The sequence below is a fragment of the Odocoileus virginianus genome, chromosome 10, assembly GCF_023699985.2.
Source record: "Odocoileus virginianus isolate 20LAN1187 ecotype Illinois chromosome 10, Ovbor_1.2, whole genome shotgun sequence".
Taxonomy (NCBI): Eukaryota; Metazoa; Chordata; class Mammalia; order Artiodactyla; family Cervidae; genus Odocoileus; species Odocoileus virginianus.
The window spans coordinates 13,846,013-13,858,718 of NC_069683.1; the positions used below are offsets into that span (position 1 = coordinate 13,846,013).

The 12,706-nt window shown below is 46.9% G+C and overlaps 2 long non-coding RNA genes across 2 annotated transcripts; one reads left to right on the plus strand and one right to left on the minus strand.

Annotated features, from left to right (window-relative positions):
• The first annotated feature begins 3,349 nt into the window (after nucleotides 1-3,349).
• Nucleotides 3,350-5,133, plus strand: LOC110122639 (uncharacterized). The gene is made up of 3 exons (XR_002309285.2): nucleotides 3,350-3,440; nucleotides 3,680-3,785; nucleotides 4,944-5,133. It is a non-coding gene; the product is annotated as an uncharacterized lncRNA (long non-coding RNA).
• Nucleotides 4,014-12,090, minus strand: LOC139037085 (uncharacterized). Its single transcript, XR_011489882.1, has 2 exons — nucleotides 8,022-12,090; nucleotides 4,014-5,359 (listed from the first exon to the last, which is right to left on the minus strand). It is a non-coding gene; the product is annotated as an uncharacterized lncRNA (long non-coding RNA).
• Nucleotides 12,091-12,706: the final 616 nt, after the last annotated feature.

The following is a 12,706-nucleotide window of genomic DNA, read 5'->3' on the forward strand; positions in this document are numbered from 1 at the left end:
CCTCTGTCCTGGCTTCCCTCTTCCCCTTTCACTGGCTCCACCCACCCACTCCCCCACGGTGGGCCTCTGTCCATCCACGACGGCTCCGTGGGAACTCACCAAGCACCTCCCTCCGGCCACAGCCTGAGATCTTGACAAGTTTCTTTTTCTGGCTACGTTTAACCCTTTCCTCAGAATGTTCTCTTACCTTGGCTTTGGACACAGGAGTCTCCTTACTCATGTATTATTATCATCATTATTAGCTTGTCTTTGTCTTGATTCTGTGACCATCCCCTTAGGCCCAGTCCTTGCTTTTCTTTCACTTTATTGCCTTTATTCTTGGAGACTTCAACAATGCCCTTTACATGGATGATTCCCTTAACTATCTCCCCTTTCCGTTTCAGTCTGCCCCTGGAATTCTATTCTTGAGTCTCTGGTGGACTCCGGGACCTTGTCCCTGAGATGTCTTCTGCTGCTGCTAAGTCGCTTCAGTCATGTCCGACTCTGTATGACCCCATAGATGGCAGCCCACCAGGCTCCCCCTCATATCCCTTAGATAGACCTTGCCATCTGTCCCAAGCCCCGGCTAACTTCCCTGCCTCAGTCAGAGGCTCTTGAAAGCCTAGAGTTAGTCTTTGCTTCTCTCTCCTTCATTCCTCTCTGTCTTCTTCCCCCTTCAGCTTTACTTCTTGAGCCAGCCTTCTGATCTCATCAGGGTGGCCTCTGCGCTGTCCCCAAACCCATGTGGTCACTCCTCTGTTATGCCTGTAACGTCTTTCTGCGAGGACAAACTGTCATCACTGTGTTTTTCTAAAAGAGAGTCTCAGTGTTAGCCAATTGCATATCCATTCTGAGTCCAAGAATGGTGCAAAGCATCCTTGGTCCCAGTGAGTCAGCTGCCAGTCTCCTCAAACCCAGCCACAGGCAGCGTGTGGCCTAATCACCGTGCAGAAGCCCTGTCCCGGGGGACTGGGGCGTGGCCTTTTCTTGGCGTCCATTTGACTAGAGTTGTGTGTGGCAGGGGACGTGGTTTCTGCAAGGTTCAGAGCTCAGCTCTCTCCTGAGTCCCAGCTCCACCCTGCAGGGGGACTGTTAGATCCTCAAGCATTTAAATTCTCCAAATTCTTAGAGGCTAAGAGAAATCAGTTATTCCCTCCTTTCTTGGATGTGTTATTATGCTAGCAGATTCTGTCTTTTTACTTCATCTTGTCCAGGAGGCTCTCTCCTCAAGGGTGGGGAGAGGGTGAACTTTCCATCCTGTGTGAAACTCATGTCCCGTCCCACTTGGATCTTTGTTTATGTTGGTCATCTATCCAAAATATTTACTTCTCGCCAATCTGGGGAGTTACAGTCTGCATATTCCCCAAGGTAGAGAGGAGTCTTAACCGTTCCTTTGCCACAGACCCGTTTGGCAGGCTGATGAAACCTACAGACCTCATCTCAAAAATATTATTTTAGATACATTAAAAAAACACATAGTACTATAAAGGAAACTGGTTGTGATGTGGTTGTTAAAATATTAAAGAACACCAAATTATGATATAATAATGCTATTCTCCTTTATTACTATATTAAATAAACACTATTATTTCAAAGCAGTGATGAACATTAATGATATTTTGAGTTCTCTGCAGTAGTATATGGTGATTAGGAAAACATCTGTTACACCTGCTTCTGTGGTTTGTAACCTACATTTATAATGGCATGAAATGCTAAGTTTCAGTTAGAGATTAGTGAACACAGAGAGGCAATTTTTCCTCATCCAAGTTCATAGGTCCCCCTGAATTCAGTCCATGAATTCTAGGAATTCTTACTGTGGATCAGTTGAGAACCTCAATTCCTGCTTCCCTCACGGAGCACTCCTTGACTACCACAAACTCCTCTCTGACTTTTCCCTCACGCTGAACTCTTAAAACCTTCATTCAGTCAGCAAACACTGACACGGCTCATGTTCAGGCAACCACTGAAGCAGATGTTGGGTTCCACATAGTGAGATGCAAGACCCAGTATAATCAGTGGGTGGGATGGACACATTCTCATCCAACTATCACTCTAAATGTAACATGAAAGTCACCCTGAAAGAATTTAAACAATGGTCTGCAGTGTCCCAGAGGAGGTAGAAGTTAACAATTCAATTTGGCAAGGAGTTAGAGGAAGGAAATGTTACAAGAGGAAGGTAGCATTTGAGCTTGGCCTTGAGGAGAGAGTAGGATATAAACAATTTCCACATGGTTTAAGTAGATCTGGCTGGTATTTTTCCTTTGTCTTGCCACAAGTAAATATGAAACTCCAAGCAGGATCATGTCTCACAACATGGTTTTCTGTATTCTCCAGAACCTACCACAGGATTGATCACGGGCACTCAATCCATAACCTTTGATTAATTAATAATGTTTTTCAAGAATAAAATTTCTGTATCAATTAGTGCCATGGAGCAAAGCATCCCCAAACCTAGTGGCTTTAAACAACAGTGTCTTTCTCACTGGTCTGCGTGTTATTCTGCTGATCTGGCCAGGACTGGCTATTTCTCACCTGGGCTCTGTGGTCACTGGCACATTGACAGAGGCTGGTCGGTCTAGAATAGCCTTGACTGGATGGCTGGGGCACTCTTCTGCATGCTTTTTCAAGTCATGCTTGCATGAAGTTTACTGCCATTCCATTGGCCAAAGCAAGTCATGAGGCCAGGCCCAGAGTCAGCGTGCAGGACAAGGGCAGGGTTACAGGGGGCATGAGAAGTTTTGGTCATTTTGTTGTTTAGTCGCCCACTTGTGTTCTACTCTTTGCAACCCCATGGACTGTAGCCCACCAGGCTCCTCTGGACGTGAGACTTCCCAGACAAGAATGTTGGAGTGGGTTGCCATTTCCTTCTCCAAGGGATCTTCCCCACCCAGAGATCGAACCTGAGTCTCCTGCCTTGGCAGGTGGGTTCTTTACTGCTGAGCCGTCAGTGGTCCTGTGCAATTTTGGCCATAGTTTTCACAGTTAAACACTCAGCCTCAACTCCTTTGTGGAATGGGACAAATCTAAATCAACAGGCAAACACGTAAATGAAATAGTTAAAGTGTAAGGGGCAATTTATTAATTCAACAAGCAATGTGGCCTTTCCTGTGGCTATATCCTAAGTGTTTGAAGAATGTTATCCACAGAGACTGGCTGGGCCATCCTTTTATTATTCTTTTTTTTAAACCGGGATGCAAACCCATTGAATTGTCCTTTCATGTTTGATGTTCCATCAGTTAAGCATCCCACACAATTTTTCATAGAGATGCTTTCTTTTCCCCTGAGGACATCTGCAACAATCCAGAACACACTTTCCTCGGTCCTTGACTCTAAGTTGCTATAAATATCAGACATTCTGTCAGCAGCTCAGGTTTCCTGAACCAATATCACTGGTCCCTCTGCTTTGAGCTGTGTCTGTTAGAGGCGGTGGCGTGGTAGAAAAAGCGAAGTGGAAAATACAGGTCAGAAAACTTGTTCTTTGAATTAACTGGGGGAAAAGCATATGTGTGTGCGTGTGGAGGGGGCGGGCAGATTTCGCCATACAATTGCTTTTAATTGTTCAGGCTTTAATGTAGGTGATAGTGGAATTTGAAAAAAAAAAAACATGCTGGCAGAGTGGAATGTGCTGTTGCCGGGGTAGGGGGCCATGCAGACCTGAGTGTGTTTAATAGCTCGCTATTTGTGGGCTGTGTGACTTCAGGCAAGTGGTTTCAGTCTCTGAGCTCCACTTCTGATCTGTGAAAGAAACCGGCCATGTGCTGACCTCCGTCTGCGGTGAGGATTCAGTGAGCTGTCATGCTTCTGAGGTGAGTGGCTCAGCAAATGTTTGATATTATTTCTTACAGACTGGAAATAAAAATCCAAATGAGTTACCAACAGCAGGAAGATGGCTCTCTGTCAGTCTGGGAGAGAGTAACTCAGGGACCTGCCTTCCACTCTTAGACTTGCCTCTAACTAGGGGACCATTTAAGCCTCAGTTTCCACATCTGTTGAGTAGAGCAATTAATATTCATAGCCTTGTTTTGACAATCAAATGGCATATTGCACAGGCTTTATATTTTAAAAGATTTTAAAATCCCTTTGAATACACGTGAAATAATGCTGCAGTGATTGGGCCCTCCCCATGGGGATTGTTCAGATGGGCTACTCTGCACCCAGCCCTCTGCTCCCGTGGTTAGCAGTGGTGTCGAGGAGGAATTAAAATTAAAGGCGTGTTTCCTTCCAGATGTTGTTGCTACAGGCTCAAGGTGCTCTTTTAACTGGGACATCAGGCTCTCTTGAAATAGACAAGAATTCTAGAAACATGACATTGGGCCTGATTCATCGCTTAAACTTGTGGCTGACTCATTCTCTCCTTGATCGTTTCTTCAACAGTAACTTTAATTACATCATTTTACTTATTGTTCTTTTTTCCCTTGATTTATTTTCTCCTTACGATTCTTGTTTATTGTCTCAGTGATTTGGCCTTCTCACCTCTGAGACTTGTGTAAACCTTCTGGACTCTAGAAATAGGAATGGAACTTTCCATGTACCTCTAATAATGAGTACTCTCACCCTGCCCCCCACAACCCCCAAGCTTGTATACTTGAAATACATCAGCAGAAGGAATACTTTTGACTTTGCTGGTGTTTCACAGAGCTTATGTTATTGAATGCTCTCAGCTACCCTACAAGATAGATACAATCCAGTTTTAAAAAAAAAAGAAATGCAGGGACAGAAGCGTCAATAGGGAACGGTAACTTGCCCAAGGTCAGTGAGGTAGGTTGCAAAAGTGATCCCAGCTCTTCATCCTTTCCTGCATTCATACCCTTTCTCCCATCATCTGCGTCCTCTGTGTCCTTCTTCTTTGGCTCTGGGCTTAGCAACGAAACTTGCTCCGGCTGAAGGGATGATGGCAAACGTGATGTAAGCAAAAGCCTGAGACGCCCCTGGGCAGTCAGTTGGACTTGCCTTGTCTCTTGTAGCTCTGCCGTGGCCATGAGAACGCGCCTGGTTTAGCCGACTGGAGGATGAGAGACGTGTGGAGAGCAAGTCCCTGCAGTGGTCCCTGGAGCCCAGCCTAAATCACTCAATGGCAGCCAAACTCTAGGTATGTCAGTGAGTCCAGCCAGGATCAGCAGAACCACCTAGCCAACTATCCCAGATGCGTGAGCAATAAATGCTGATTACTGAATACCGTTGAGGTTTTCTTGTTATTTGTTTCACAGCGTTGTTGTGGCAAGAGATACCTGATAGCGTGAGTATATGGGAAAAGAGCAGGTCTTGGGAACTGGTTAGGCCTCAGTTTGAGTTCCAGCTGTGATGTTTGGAGTGTGTTCCTTTTCGAGATTAAATTTCTTTCTCTTTAAGATGAGGTAGTAATTCTTCCCTCGTAGGGTGGCTAGAAAGATTAAACACAAGGCAAAAGAAAGAAAACCTTTGGGACCCAGTATAAATTGTAGATGATGTCCAAAAGATCGTGGCTTCTCCCAGCAAACCTTCAGAACGAACAACTATGGGACCCAGATCAAGGTCTGTCCAATGTGAGGTTGATACCCATCACATCAACTCAAAGACAATAATGAAGACCGGAAGGGACTGATTCTATCCTTACACTGAGATGCAGCTTCCTTGAATCTGCCATTGTCATGTATTGAGCAAGATGGGCCTTAAAAAGATGGTTGCTTAAATTGAAGGGGCTGAAGAAGAAAAGCAAAGTCCAAGATTTTCCTCTGAGCCCGTGGTTTAGCCAAACAGATGGCAGTGAACTGGGGGAGGGCTGTTGCTTTTGCCCTGGGTGTGGGTTTGGTTCAGATCAAGGAACTCAAGGCACCAACGGGGACAGTGCCTGGCCAGGTAATGTCTGCTCTGACTCTGTTGTTTGCCCTCCTGCGTGTGTGTGCATTTTTAATGACAGATCATTCAGGAAATGTGAATATTTCTCTAGGGGGTTTTGCTTTGTCACTTGGCCTTGTTTTTTGGGTCCTTTCCCTTCCTTTGAAGCCATTGTTTGACATGAGAAACATATTCAGGTAAGCTTATGGCTGATTACCCCAAGGGGGAAGGAAAAAGAAAACCAACCCAGCTAAAATACAGAGCAATTAACTCAATAAACTAAGAAGTTATGAAAGGTATGAGATGCTTTTTGAAAATTAAACATGAAATTCATATACATTTAAGGAAGAGGTTTCTTCCCGAGGAATTGAGAGCTTTCCTACAAAATCCAGCAGCTTTCTGCCCCAGATAGCTCACTCCTCTTTAGCTTTTCTGACGGTGGCAATGGGGTGACAAGTTACATGCACCTGTTTTTAACGGGTGACAACAGTTACATGACTCTACTTCTAAAGCATGGTGTGACCTGGGATGAATCACGTGGCATTTCTGAGCTTCAGCGTCTCACCAGCAAAATGACATTTTGATAAAATTTCTTTACAAGAAAATAAATTTATTGTTTTTTAAAGCAATGATTTATCATTTTTTAAACAATGATTTGCTCCCCCCCCCGATTTGTGAATTGGTTTGGCTCAGCAAGGAGATTCTTTCTTGGGTTCTCTCACGTGGCAGCATCAGAGAGTGGCTGGGACTGGAGTCATCTGAAGGTCAACAGGACTTGATGTCTGAGATGGTCCACTCTCATGGCTGGCGTTTATTTGATGCTGCCTGCCATCTGGAGATTCATTTGGGACTGACTGCCAAACTGAGGAGTACCTGGACATGGCTTCTCCACGTGGCTTGGGCTTCTCACGGTATGGTGTCTGGGTTCTCGGAGGGAATGCTCAAGAAGGCACCCAGGTGGAAGCTGCAAGGCTTCTTATAACTTATACTCAGAGGTACAAAGACATCACTTTTTGCTACATAATTAGGTTTCTTTTGATGCTGAAATTTTATGATTTCTTGACCTGAATCCTCTGTTTTCTGCTAATGAATCAGATGCCAGTTGATGAAGCCAAGCCGAGAGCCAGCTGAGCCTGGCCACACAGGTGGCTGTGTCTCATGCTAGAGTCACAAGCATAGAATGAATGTATCATCCTAATTATCTGGGAAGGGAGCTCAGGGTAGTTTGTCATTGACCAGCGCCTGCTGATTTCTTTCTGTGCCCACCCCTGGGCTCTGAATCTCTGCCCCTCACTCCAGCCTGCCACTTCCCCCCACCCCCCGCCAGTACAATGATGAAGTTGAGCATGTGTTAGGCATGTGAGGGTGAGAAAGGGAAGACAGAGTTTCTGCTTTTAATCTAGATGAGAAGACCAGCAACGAGAAGAGAAAAAGGTTGCTGTGCATGACAGTGCATGCTGAATGCCAGATGGGGGTCACAGAAAGTGGGAGAGGCATTCAAAGGAAGGAGAGACGGGGGAGGGCAGTCTTCCTGGAGGAAGGGGACCTTGGAGCTGAAGCTGACCTTGAAAGGTGGGTGGGAATGACCCAGGGCAGCAGTGGGGGAGGGTATTTCAGGAAGAGCAACCAGAAGCAGGCAGAATGTGAGGCAGGGAACAGTAACCATCTACAGTGTGGAGGTGAGGGGAGGTCACAGGAGAAGAGCAGGAGAGGCAGGCAGCGCCTGGGGTCATGCATGGCCTGGTGGTCATGCATGGAGAACAAGTAGCAAAAGCCTCATTTTCCTGGACAAGGACACAGGAGCTCAGGAAGATAAAGGGACTTGATTAAGGTCACAGGGCTTGTAAGTCACAGGGTCAGGATTTGAACCCAGGCTGATGTGACTTCTCAGCCCTGTGGCCTTGCCATCATAGCCAGCTGTGAGCTCTGGGTTTCCCAGAGGCCCTTCCTCTCATCTCTGAGGCTCCTGGCAGACTAAGGGTGTTGCTTTTCTGCACCATTTATTGTAATGACTTCAATTAAACCATCTTGTGCTGGATCAGTGAGCAGCTCTGGGGAATCGATGAGCAGGGCTGGCTACCAGGGAAGGGGAGCCTCCTCCCCTCATCCCTGCCAATCCCAGGGCTGAGCTCCTGTGACCCAGGCCTGGAGAGGACCGGAGAGAGGAAGACAGGGGGCTGGGGACAGGCAGCAGGTCACAAAGAGACAAGGGAGCAGGTGCCTCTTACCGTGCAGACACAGAGGACGCAGGGCCGGCCCCTGGGGGCCCCTCCTCCCACACTCTGCCGTCTTCTTCTGGCTAATTTGGATTTGCAGCTCCAGCTCTGGGACAACGGGCCATCTTTACTTGGCTGGCTTCACTGCAGGGCCAGTACCTAACGAACCTTGACCCTGAGGGAGAGGGGCCAATGGCCTTGTACTAACTTGCTGCCTGACCTTGGGCAAGTTCGCCTCGGCTTTCTGAGGCTTCTGGGGAAAAAAAAAAAGTGAATTGAGATTCACTAGGCTGTTATTCTCTGCTTGTCCATTCCAATTTAGGGTCTCAGGTCTCCCCTTCTTTGCCCTGACTTGTGTCTTGGGAGGCTGCCCTCTGTGCAGTCAATCAGTGGACGCCTTTGCCAGCTGGAGGGTGGAGGATTTCTTGCCCACGGCCTCTCTTCATGGTGGCGGGGGCTGTGAAAGTGCTTCTCTGTTCGGCCAACAGCTCTTCCCCTCTTTGCCTCAGCGCTCCCTGGGCTCCAGGAGTGCTCCTGCCTCCTCCCCTTCCTTGACCCGTGAGGCCCCCCGGGGTGGGGGGGTGGCCTCCAGCTGTTTGTAATCTCAGGGTTTTCAGCATCCCTTCTAGTTTCTCTAATCCTGCCCATCTCTCTGGAAATAAGTCTCTCCTCTTTGTTCAAATCTCTTCAGTTGAACTATTTGAGTGAAGTTCTGTTTCCTGCTGGGACGCTGATGCATCCTCTGAAGGGCCCCTTCCAGCTCCGTGATTTGAAGGGTTTGTGAGGGCGAAGATGCAAAGAGCTGGCCGACTTCCAGGACTCGTGAAGCTCTGATTATCCCACGACAGAGAGAGTCCAGACCAAGGGACCCCAGCTTCTAGCAGCTTCCCCTTCTCTTCCCCTAGTCTTCAACTCCCTCAGTTGTAGCTCAGATCCCAAGCATGTGTTTTTTCTTTTTTCTTTTTTTAATTTATTGATTTTTTTTTTAAGGATTACTTAATTTTTTGGCTGTGCTGAGTCTTCGCTGCTGTGAAAGGGCTTTCTCTAGTTGCGGCGAGCAGCGGCTCCCCTCCACTTGCATTTCGCTGGCTTCTCATCGTGGTGGCTTCTCTTGTCGTGAAGCACACACCCTAGGTGCGCGGGCTTCAGTAGCTGCGACAAACAGGCTTAGTTGCTCTGAGGCCTGTGGGATCTTGCCAGATCAGGGATCGAACTGGTTCCCCCTGCATTGCAAGGTGCATTCTTAACTGCTGGACCACCAGGGAAGCCCATGTGGTTTTTTCTTTTAATGCAACTGTATTGAGGTATAACCTCTGCACAACCGACAGTATCCGTTAAAAGCACAACTAGATAAGTGCCTGTCCTTTTTGCCCAGATCTAACAACTTTCTAGTTGGGCTCCAGCCTTCATTCTCATTCCTTGCAACTTCACATTCCTCAGATTGGGTCATGTCATTCTCCTGCTCTAAAACCTTAACCGGCATGCCTGTGCTTTGAGGTCAAAGCCCAAATTCCTTAGAGCGACACAGGAGGCTTTCATGAGCTGAACTTGAATCCTCCAGGCTGCTACCACTTCCCTGGATGCTCCAGCCATAAGGAACTTGAGCCACACTCTCTCCAAGCTCTCTGCCTCTGCACGATCTGTTCCCAGACCTGAAATATCTAGCATCCTCACGTCACTGACCCTCAGCATCCCTCCATGCCTTCCAAACTCCTCTTCATCCTAGAGCATCAAGGGCTTCCCGGTGACTCAGTGGTAAAGAATCCATCTGCCAAAGCAGGAGAAGCAAGAGACATGGGTTCGATCCTTGGGTTGGGAAGATCCCCTGGAGTAGGAAATGGGAAGCCACTCCAGCGTTCTTGCCTGGAGAATCCCATGGACAGAGGAGCCTGGTGGGCTACAGTCCGTGGTGTCACCAAGAGTTGGACAAGACTGAGTGACTGAGCGCACGCACACACACACCAGAGCATCAAGCTGGAGCACGATCCCCTCTGTGAGGGTCTTCCTTATGATGCCCCAACTGAGCAGAGTCCCTCCGATGTGCTTCTGCAGCACGTTGTGGCTATTTTTGCATTTACACTTATTCTGAACCATGAAGTTACTACACTTTTTCTGAACCATAAATGATATTTGACTCTCTTGTTAGAGTGTGAGCAGTTTGAAGTTAGAGTCTGTCTCATCTCTGCACCCTTAGCTACTAACACTCTATGTGGTACATCATTCATTCATCCATTCAACAAGTAGTGAGTACCTACTGTATGCCACACTCTCTTCCAACATGGGGACTAAGGGCTATACAACAAGACAAGGATGCTGGTTATTTAGCTGCTGTCAGGTCAGGTCACGTCAGTCACTCAGTCGTGTCCAACTCTTTGTGACCCCATGAATCACAGCACGCCAGGCCTCCTTGTCCATCACCAACTCCCAGAGTCTACGCAAACCCATGTCCATCGAGCCGGTGATGCCATCCAGCCATCTCATCCTCTGTCGTCCTGTTCTCCTCCTGCCCCCAGTCCTTCCCAGCATTAGGGTCTTTTCCAATGAGTCAACTCTTTGCATGAGGTGTCCAAAGTATTGGAGTTTCAGCTTCAACATCAGTCCTTCTAATGAACACCCAGCACTGATCTCCTTTAGGATGGACTGGTTGGATCTCCTTGCAGTCCAAGGGACTCTCAAGAACCTTCTCCAACACTTCAGTTCAAAAGCATCAATTCTTCGGTGCTCAGCTTTCTTCACCGTCCAACTCTCACATCCATACATGACCACTGGAAAAGCCAGCTGTCTCCCAGCTCCAAATCCATCTTTTTATTACTATGCTTTTTGATACTGGTAGCGTCTTGATGCTGGTAGGGTAAAGCATCTGCCTGCAAAGCAAGAGGCCCGAATTCGATCCCTGGGTCAGGAAGATCCCTTGGAGAAGGCAACCCACTCCAGTATTCTTGCCTGGAAAATCCCACGGACAGAGGAGCCTGGTAGGCTACAGTCCATGGGGTCGCAAAGAGTCGGACACGACAGAGTGACTTCACTTCACTTGACACTAGGGCATGGACGCCACAAACTGTGAAAGGGAGAGTGTTACTTGCTCAGTTGTGTTCTACTCCTTGCACCCACACGGACTGTAGCCCGCCGGACCCCTCTGTCCCTGGAATTCTCCGGGCAAGAACACGGGAGTGGAGCCATGCCCTTCTTCCGGGGACCTTCCCGACCCAGGGGCCATCTGAATCATCAGAGAAGGCCTCTATAACCTATGGGAACCCTGCAAACTACCATTCTTCTTCGTTCTGGGACCTCCTGCTTCTGCCAGCAGAGACACTAGAGTGAGTCTGAAAGTCAGAAGGAAGGAGCCAGGACCTGCCCCTGCCTTTTTGTTTGCTGGGTCCTGTAGGGGTTGCCCCATCAACGGCCTTCTTCCTATTGGCTACAGCTGGTTCTGGACTCCAGCTTCCTCTGACACTCCCAGAACAACCTCCCCTGACTTCTCAGAGGTGAGCAACAGATGACCTCCGGCAGGGCTGGGTCCCAGTGCTGTGGGCTCCTCCTGCAAGTTACTAGATTGTCACAACCCCATTGCTTCCTGTGGTTACCACCTCTATTTTTTTTTTTTTTAGGGCTTCCTTAACATTTTTTCTCTCCTAAAATATTTTTTTTAAATATATTTTAAAAGAACTCCTTTTTATTAAATTATCACTGTTGAAATATCTAATGCAGTTTCTATTTTCTTAGCTTGACCCTGACAGATGAAATGGGGAAGGTTCCTGGCCCTGTGGACCTTAAATTCGACTTGAGCAAGATAGACAGCAAAACATAAAAAGGCCAGCAGCAAAAAGTGTGCTGATGAAAAGGGAACCCTCTTGCAATATCGGTGGGAATGTAAACTGATGCAACCACTATGGAGGACAGTATGGAGTTTCCTTAAAAAGCTAAAAATAAAACTACCATATGATCCAGCAATCCCACTACTGGGCATACGCTCTGAGAAAACAATAATTCAAGAAGACACACATACCCTAATGTTCATTGCAGCACTATTTAAAATAGCCAGGACATGGAAGCAACCTAAATGTCCATTGATAAAGAAGAACATTTTTAAATGGATAAAAAAGATGTGGTGTGTATATATATATATATATATATAAATATAATAATAATAATAAAATAAAATAATATATAATATAATATATATATAGTACTCAGTCATAAAAAGGAATGAAAATGAAATTGGGTCATTTGTAGTGATGTGGTTGAACCTAGAGTCTGTCATACAGAATGAAGTAAGTCAGAAAGAGAAAAACAATATTGTATATTAACACATATATATGGCATTGAGAAAAATGGTACTGATGAACCTATCTGCAGGGCAGGAATAGAGATGCAGACATAGAGAAGGGACCTGTGGCCACAGGGATGGAAGGAGAGGGTGGGATGAGCTCAGAGTGGCACTGACGCAAACGCGGCCTTGTGTAGAGTAGACGGCTGACGGGAAGGTGCTAACAGCAAGGGGAGCTCAGTCTGCTGCTCTGTGAAGACCTCCAGGGGGTAGGATGTGGGGGTGGGAGGGAAGCTCAAGAGGGAGGGGATATACGTGTCCCTAAGTTGATTCACGTCGCTGTACGGCAGAAACTAACACAGCATTGTAAAGCAATTACACTCCAATTAAAAAAAAAATAAAAAAAATGTGTTCTGATGAAAAATAAGAC